At 37.8% G+C, this 7,707-nt stretch overlaps 1 long non-coding RNA gene across 1 annotated transcript; it reads right to left on the reverse strand.

Annotated features, from left to right (window-relative positions):
- Positions 1-942: 942 nt before the first annotated feature.
- On the reverse strand, positions 943-2,481 carry LOC112735962 (uncharacterized). Its single transcript, XR_011870418.1, has 4 exons — positions 2,074-2,481; positions 1,538-1,709; positions 1,335-1,421; positions 943-1,188 (listed from the first exon to the last, which is right to left on the reverse strand). It is a non-coding gene; the product is annotated as an uncharacterized lncRNA (long non-coding RNA).
- Positions 2,482-7,707: the final 5,226 nt, after the last annotated feature.

The following is a 7,707-nucleotide window of genomic DNA, read 5'->3' on the forward strand; positions in this document are numbered from 1 at the left end:
GGGGGTTGCGCACCTTCTTCAACTTCAATATCAAGCTCCTTGGAAGAGTGCTCCATGAGACTACATTCCCTTGGACTTTCAACATCTCCTAAATCTTCAACCACCTCTTCCTTTTCTTCAATGATCATAGGCTCCTCCAATTGTTCCAACACAAAATTTGACTCCTCCTTCTCCACCAAATTTTCCAATTTCTCCTTCATACTTTGCTCTTCTTTTGACTTTTCCCATGTGGTCACGGGAGTACCTTGAGTATTCAAGCATTGGTGGGCTAAAGTGTGCACCACCTTGGTCAAATTGGTCACAAACTCAAGTGTATCCCGCTTCATGGCTTCTTGTCCTTGGAGTAACAAAGTGAGAGGATCGTCTATTGGGGCTTGGGGTGAATAGGAAGGTTCATTATTTTGGAGAGAGGGTTCATAGTAGGAACACTACAAGAAAACACGTCTATTGCCACGCTTTTAAAGTGTGGCGAAAAGCTGAAAAAAGCGTGGCGATAGCTTTTCGCCACGCTTTTTAAGCTACCGCCACGCTTTTGAAAGGGTGACCTATCAAAGGGTGGCGGTTGCTCTATCGCCACGCTTTTTGCAGCCTATTGCCACGCTTTTTGTTTGCCACGCTTTTTTACAAACAGCCACTTGTAAAAACGTGGCTGTAGGTGGAAAATACGGCCACGCTTTTAAAGCGTGGCGATAGGTAGAGATATGGCCACGCTTTAGAAGCGTGGCGATAGGGAGAGATACAGCCACGCTTTTGAAGCGTGGCAATAGGGAGATATACGGCCACGCTTTAAAAGCGTGGCGAAAGGCTTGTTAAATTAAAAAAAAAAATTCTTTTTCTTACTTGATCTTAATTACTACACAATATAAATTTTCAATCCTTTTTTATTACCAAACCTATAAATATAGTATGCAATTTTTGTTGCAAGACAATTTTTATTAGTGACATAATTTTTGCTTTAATTATTTTATACATTAATAAACTAATATTCAAATACAAAATAAATTTCGAGTTCAAATTCCAAAACTAAAAACGGTAGAAAAATACAGAAACAATACAACTTAAACACTAAGTCCTTTGTTGTTCTTTCTTCCTCTAGCCCTCTCAAACTTCCTTCCCTTAGATCGTACATAAGGCTTGGTATGGCTGTGAGGAACACTAGGACCAGGATCAAAATGTTTCACAGCTTCCCTGAAATAGCAAAATCAACAAGGGAACTAAAAACATGTTTAAGTTACAAAAGATAAAGTAAGACAATAGACAAGAAGAAGCAAGAGTGTAATACTCCAGAATCCCCAATTTTCGGCTGAATTAGGACATAGCAAAGCCGAACTTACAATCTGACTGGGCAGAACAAGTCCTTTTCCATCAACACATCATTTCTGATTATAGTAATCCATTGACTCCTCAGCAATTGGAAAGAACTGCAGCACATTTAACTTACCAAATATAAATAAAACTGAGCAGCATAAAAAGAAAGATGGAGTAAATGTAAAGCAGGTTCATTAAATTTAGAAGAAAACGATTAGATACTACTCACCTTCAAGAATAATAGAAGACTAGAAATCATCAACCTTGTTCGTTCCAGCCTTACAGTGGACAACCACAACATTCTCAATATCTAACTTCAACCACGAGTATGCACTATGACAGAAAGAGATAACCAGTTGAAGTGGTGGGCAATTATGATCATCAAATAGAAAGCTAGCCACCTGAAGAGGGAATTTGATATTGCAGATGAAAGCAGCAGTTGGTTTGTAAAACAAATCTAAGTGCTGAAAAAACCTAAAACCCAAGTGAAACAGAAAGCTGACACATGTAGTCTAGGTGTTGGAAATTAATCAAGACATCTGCATGAACACTCTATTTCCTCAGAACATTTATGATCACATTAAAAGAAATAATGTTGTTAAGTAGAGTAATATTATATGGTCTAGTAATCAATAATTATTCCACGATTTCCCAGGCTGAGAAACCACGTTAACAATATGGGCTATGATATGTAACACCTAAAAAAATAATAATTAAAATTCTAACAACATGCATGGATTGGCTTCTCTAAAATGATACTCACACCTTCAATCTAAAGGTGCTTCAAAGGGGATAAGTAACAGTTTGCCCAACAGTTCCAGGTGCAGCACCACATGCCAGGCGAGTTGTCACACTCAACTCAGAATCTTGCACTAGACCAAATGGATTGGATTTAACTAACCAATCTTTCAAAGACTCATAAACAGCAAAGTTTAGACCTACAATGGAACCTGGAAAACAGAAAAAACAATTAAAAATAAGAAAGCATTAATTCTAATAACAGCACTACAGCCACTACAGCAGGAGAGGAGGGGGTGGAGAACTTTAGGGAGTTAATTATATCAGTTGCATGAATTGCCCAAGCACAATATTAAGATTTGTCATATTTGCCATTATGATCATGACTGTAATCATCAACTTTGTAAAGAAGTAATCATCAACAAAAAGCATACTATAAATATTAAGAGCAGTAGAGCACAAAACCTGCAATCCCTCAGAACATTATCGTTAAGTTTTTATAGGTACATCTGTAAAAATATCAGTTAATGAGAAAGCAGTAACTGGAGACCAAAACCTGCAATCCCTCTTGCCCAACACCAAAAAACCAGATGGGGAAAGAAAACAATAAATACAGACATACCATTTCCAGTTTTTTGCTGATACAGCTGCAGTATAGATCTGAGAGAAAACAATAGTCAGTGAAACAGGACAGGGACACTTAAAAATATGTCAGATGCAATGAACAAAAAACTGAAACTTGTTAAATGAAACTGCTCCCTATATTCTGTAGTTCAAATCAGCACCGAGAGCGGCATCAGTAATTCCAGCAACAGTGACCATGGTTACAGCAAAATAGAGAATTTAAACTCAATGGAATCGAAAACAGAAATGAATTCGATGGAATTGGAGACAAAGACAGCTTACGATAAAAGAACGAAACAGCAGCAATAGGAGAGGCAGCCCCCTTCTCTCCAGTCCGTGATTTCGGCGACCAGAGGCACGGCGGTTGTTCCCCAGTGACAATCGACGGCGGCGGCTGAAGCTTCTTCGACGGTGACTAAAACCAACACGCAGGGACAATAAGGTTTTTGGAATCTTAAACGAAGGTAAACCAAACTCAAAAACCCTTACCGATGGTGAATCTCAGTGGCGGCAGCGGAGCTTCTCAGCGGCAGAGGCGCGGCGGTGGCTGAGCCCGGGTCTCCCCTTTCTCTCCTTGGCTCCCGAGCTCTCTCTCTCTCTCTCTCTCTCTCTCTCTTTCACTCTTCATGAACGGCAACGGCGGGGGCTGGAGGTGACAGCGCGAACGGCGGCAACGGGACTGGAAGCTTCTGCGACGCAACGGCGGCGAGCCCAGTGACGGTGTCATCCCTTCCTTTTCTCCCCGTCGCTCCCCTTCTCCTCCTCTTGTGCGTGACGACGACACGGCTGCGATGGCAAGGACGACACTGAGCGCGGCGCGGTAGCGAGCGGGGCACGATCCTGAGCAGCGCAGCGACGGCTCCTCTCCGGCGCTCTCTTCCTCCCTGATTTTCCCCTTCCCCGTTTCCCTTTTTCTTGCCTTCGTTTCTTTCTTTCTTTCTGTCTTTCTCTTTTTTTCTGAAGGATGGAACTGAGTTTGGGTTAGGGAGTGGGGGTGGTTAGGTTAGATGAGTGGCGGTGGTTAGGTTAGATTAGGAGGGGGTTATAGTTTAATTTGATTAAAATTAGGGTTTTATTTGAGAATTTAGAGTTAAGATAAAATTTATATAAGTAATATAATAATTCTATAAAATTAAGAGTAATAAGATAATTGAAAATTTGTTTTAATCCAACACTAATATTTATTAAAAATAATATTTAATTATTAATTTACATATTATTCTCAAATAAATAATTCTAATTCGATAACTATAGATAATATAATTAATTTCTTTATTCATGAAAATTAAAGTATTAATTTCTAAAATCACAATTATTTAAATCAAATCATATAAATTCTTATTATTTTACGATTTCTAAACTTTATAATTTAAATATGTAAATTACCCAATAGTTGTAAAATTAGATAAAATTTTTAATTTAATTATCAAAAATTAATTTAATTAACTTTAATAAAATAATTTCTGAAATTAAAATCTTTAATACATAAATAAATTGAAATTAGTTCACAAAAAAATTTTATGAAAGAGCTCTACAGCCACGCTTTTGAAGCGTGGCAGAAAAGAACCTTTTGGCCACGCTTTTAAAGCGTGCCAAAAGAGTACTAGGATATGGCCACGCTTTGTAAGCGTGGCCGTAATGAAACCCTATCGCCACGCTTTCAAAACGTCCTTGTTTCTCTCTATGGCCACGCTTTTGAAGCGTGGCAAAAAAAAAGAGTGGCCGTTTCTATAATCAATTGCCACCCTTACAAAAGCGTGGCCGTTGATACTTTTCGCCACGCTTTTGAAGCGTGGCAATAAAAAAAGTGGCCAAATCTCTAATCTATCGCCACCCTCATAAAAGCGTGGCCATTGACCACTTTTGGCCACGCTTTTGAAGCGTGGCAAGAAAAAAGCGTGGCCATAGGCCTTTTTTCTTGTAGTGGAAGGTGGTTCTTCTTGGTAAGGGTATGGAGATGGTGAGGGTTGAGGTGGTTCATGGTAGTAATCTTGATAAGGTTGTGGTGGTTCTAAAGGTTCTTGCTCATAATGATCACAAGGATGTGGTATGGGTGATTGGTTATGTGATGGATAAGGGTCACATAAAGGTACTTGGTAGAAAGGGGCTTGTGAGTATGGTTGAGGTTCATGTTGAGGATAAGAATCATAAGCATATGGTGGTGGTGCTTGATCATCACAAAAGGAGTCACCATAGCCATTGAATTGACATGTATTAGGATGGTAATTATACCTATAAGTATCCGGAGGTTGATGCCAATAGGAGTGATCAATTCCTTGAGGCTCCTCCCATCTTGGAGTGTTCCATCCTTGGTACATGTTGCCATTAAAGTCCACATTTCCTACAACACACTTAGAACCAAACTCAAAGCCAAAGTGGTGAGAATTCATAATGAGAGAACAAAATAAAACTAACAAAAATTAAGAAACAACAAAAGATAAACCTATTCACAATATTCACATATGTACAATAACCAATAACACAACACCATTGCAACTCCCTAGGAATTGCAATAAAGTGCCTTGTTATTGGTTATGAGTTATTTTGGGGTTTTGGATAAGAAGCATGAAAAGTAAATGGCAATGAAAATAAACTAACAACTATAAAAAGGCTCTTGGTAAGGTGTGAGAACTAGAAGTCCTATCCTAGTTATCCTTCTCAATTGTGATGAGAATTGTTCATTGCTACCACTTAGTTAACCCTTACTAATTAAAGGAAAGTCAAGTGGATGAATTGACTTGAGCCACAAGTCCTAGCCAACTCCCAAGGAAAGACTAGCCTTAGTGCACTCCAAACCAATTAGCAATCCCTCCAATTATCAATCAACAAAGGAACTAGATAACTCAAGTGTCACTAATTACTCTACCTAGGCCAAGAGGAACAAAATCTATACTAAAATCCAACCAAGCATTTCATCAAACACTTGGAAGGCACAAAAGAAAAGTATAGTCAATCACAACAAGAATGAATTCTAACTACAATTGAATGTAAAGAATTAACAACAACAATCAAGGAAATCACAATTATCATGAATTACCTCAAATTGCATTATTGAAAGAAAACCAAGGAACAACAATATATCTAAAACAAAATGAAGAATTACAATTATTAAAGCACACAACTAGAAAGAGGAAGAGGAGAAGATTAAGAATTGGTAAATGAAAAGTGAATCAAAGCATGAGTTAAACCTAGATCTAAGAAGAGAGATTAACCTAAACCTAATCCTAATCCTAGAGAGAAGAGAGAGCTTCTCTCTCTAGAAACTAATTACTTCTAAAACTAAACTAATTGGTAACTAACATATGTTTCCCTCTTCACTCCTTGGGTTAAATAGCATCAGAAATGAGTTGGATTGGGCCCACAAGGCTTTAGAATTCGTTGGCCACGTTTTGCTTTAAGTGAACTAGGTGGCAGCAACGGCGCGTGCGCGTACTTTGCGCGTGCGCGCCACCATACGTGTAGCAACTATGGCAAATCTTATATCGTTTCGAAGCCCCGGATGTTAGCTTTCCAACCCAACTGGAACCGCATCAATTGGACCTCTATAGCTCAAGTTATGGTCGTTTAAGTGCAAAGAGGTCGGCTTGACAGCTTTCCGGTTCTTTCATTTCTTCATGAGTTCTCCACCTTTTCATGCTTCTTTCTTCATTCCCTTGATCCAATCTTTGCCTTCTAAATCTGAAATCACTTAGCAAACATATCAAGGCATCTAATGGAATCAAGGAGAATTAAATTTAGCTATTTTAAGACCTAAAAAGCATGTTTTCACTCTTAAGCACAATTAAAGGAGAATATACAAAACCATGCTATTTCATTGAATAAATGTGGGTAAAAGGTGATAAAATCCCCTAAATTCAATACAAGATAAACCGTCAAATTGGGGTTTGTCAGGCATCACGATATTGTTTGTCTAACTAGCAAATTCCCTCCTTCAAATAGAAATCCATGGAGAAGGTTATCTTCCTTTCAAAATGTCTTCTGCACACATAATCATGTTTTGCCATATATTCTTCACTGAAAATATGGGAATCCTTATCAAAGTATGGGATTTCTATGTAATCTATTTCATGAGTAGTGATGTGATTGACAGTAATTGATTGATAGCTTCTTGGTCACTTCTTTACATTTTGAAGAAACCTTTGGTTAGTCAACTCAATTGCATTTCATTTTTTTATTAGTTATGTAAAAGACTGTTGTATATTTCATCTCTTGCATAGACCTACAACTATTTGGCCTGAATTTAAGAGCTTCATTGAGAAAGGAATGGGCTTGTGCCACTAAAATGGCATCACGGTACTGTTTGTCTAACTAGCAAATTCCTTCCTTCAAAGAAAAATCCATCAAACAGGTTATCTTCCCATGAAAATGTCTTCTGCACACATGATCATGTTGTACCATATATTCTTCATTGAAAATGTGGGAATCATTATCAAGGTATGGGGTTTCTATCTAATCTGTTTCATGAGCGTTGATGTGACTGACAGAATTTTATTGATGTCTGCCTAGAATTTATTTTACATTCACTTGCTGTTTCGAACCTATGCTTATCTAATACATTTACCAACTCTCATTGCCATGAGTAGAATCAGTATTTGGGGTAGTTGATGACTGCCTTCCCTATGATCTAATGATATGTAGGTGCACTGTATTAGGTATTGTGTGATATCTTCTTTTTGGTCCCTATTCCTTGAGTTCTTCAAACTTTGATTGGTTTTTTTCATTTTTTTGTCAGTTTTTTCTGGTGTGATTAGTTCTCCCTATGCCATTGAATGGATCATATAGTTAAAGGTCAAGTTTATAGAATGACAAACTTTACTGTTGTGTCAAATCATGGTAGTTATAGAGCAACTTCTCATGAATTCAAATTGATTTTCCTTCACAGAATCACTGTTGTATCTATTGATGAAGATATTATCCCAAAGACTTGTTTCAACATGTTTCCTTTTTCCGAGCTGCTGAACATGACCCAAGATTATGATTTTTTGGTTGGTATGTATAATCATTGCTATTCTTTTATTCAAGTTTTTTTAACGAATT

Source organism: Arachis hypogaea, chromosome 13 (assembly GCF_003086295.3).
Source record: "Arachis hypogaea cultivar Tifrunner chromosome 13, arahy.Tifrunner.gnm2.J5K5, whole genome shotgun sequence".
Lineage (NCBI taxonomy): Eukaryota > Viridiplantae > Streptophyta > Magnoliopsida > Fabales > Fabaceae > Arachis > Arachis hypogaea.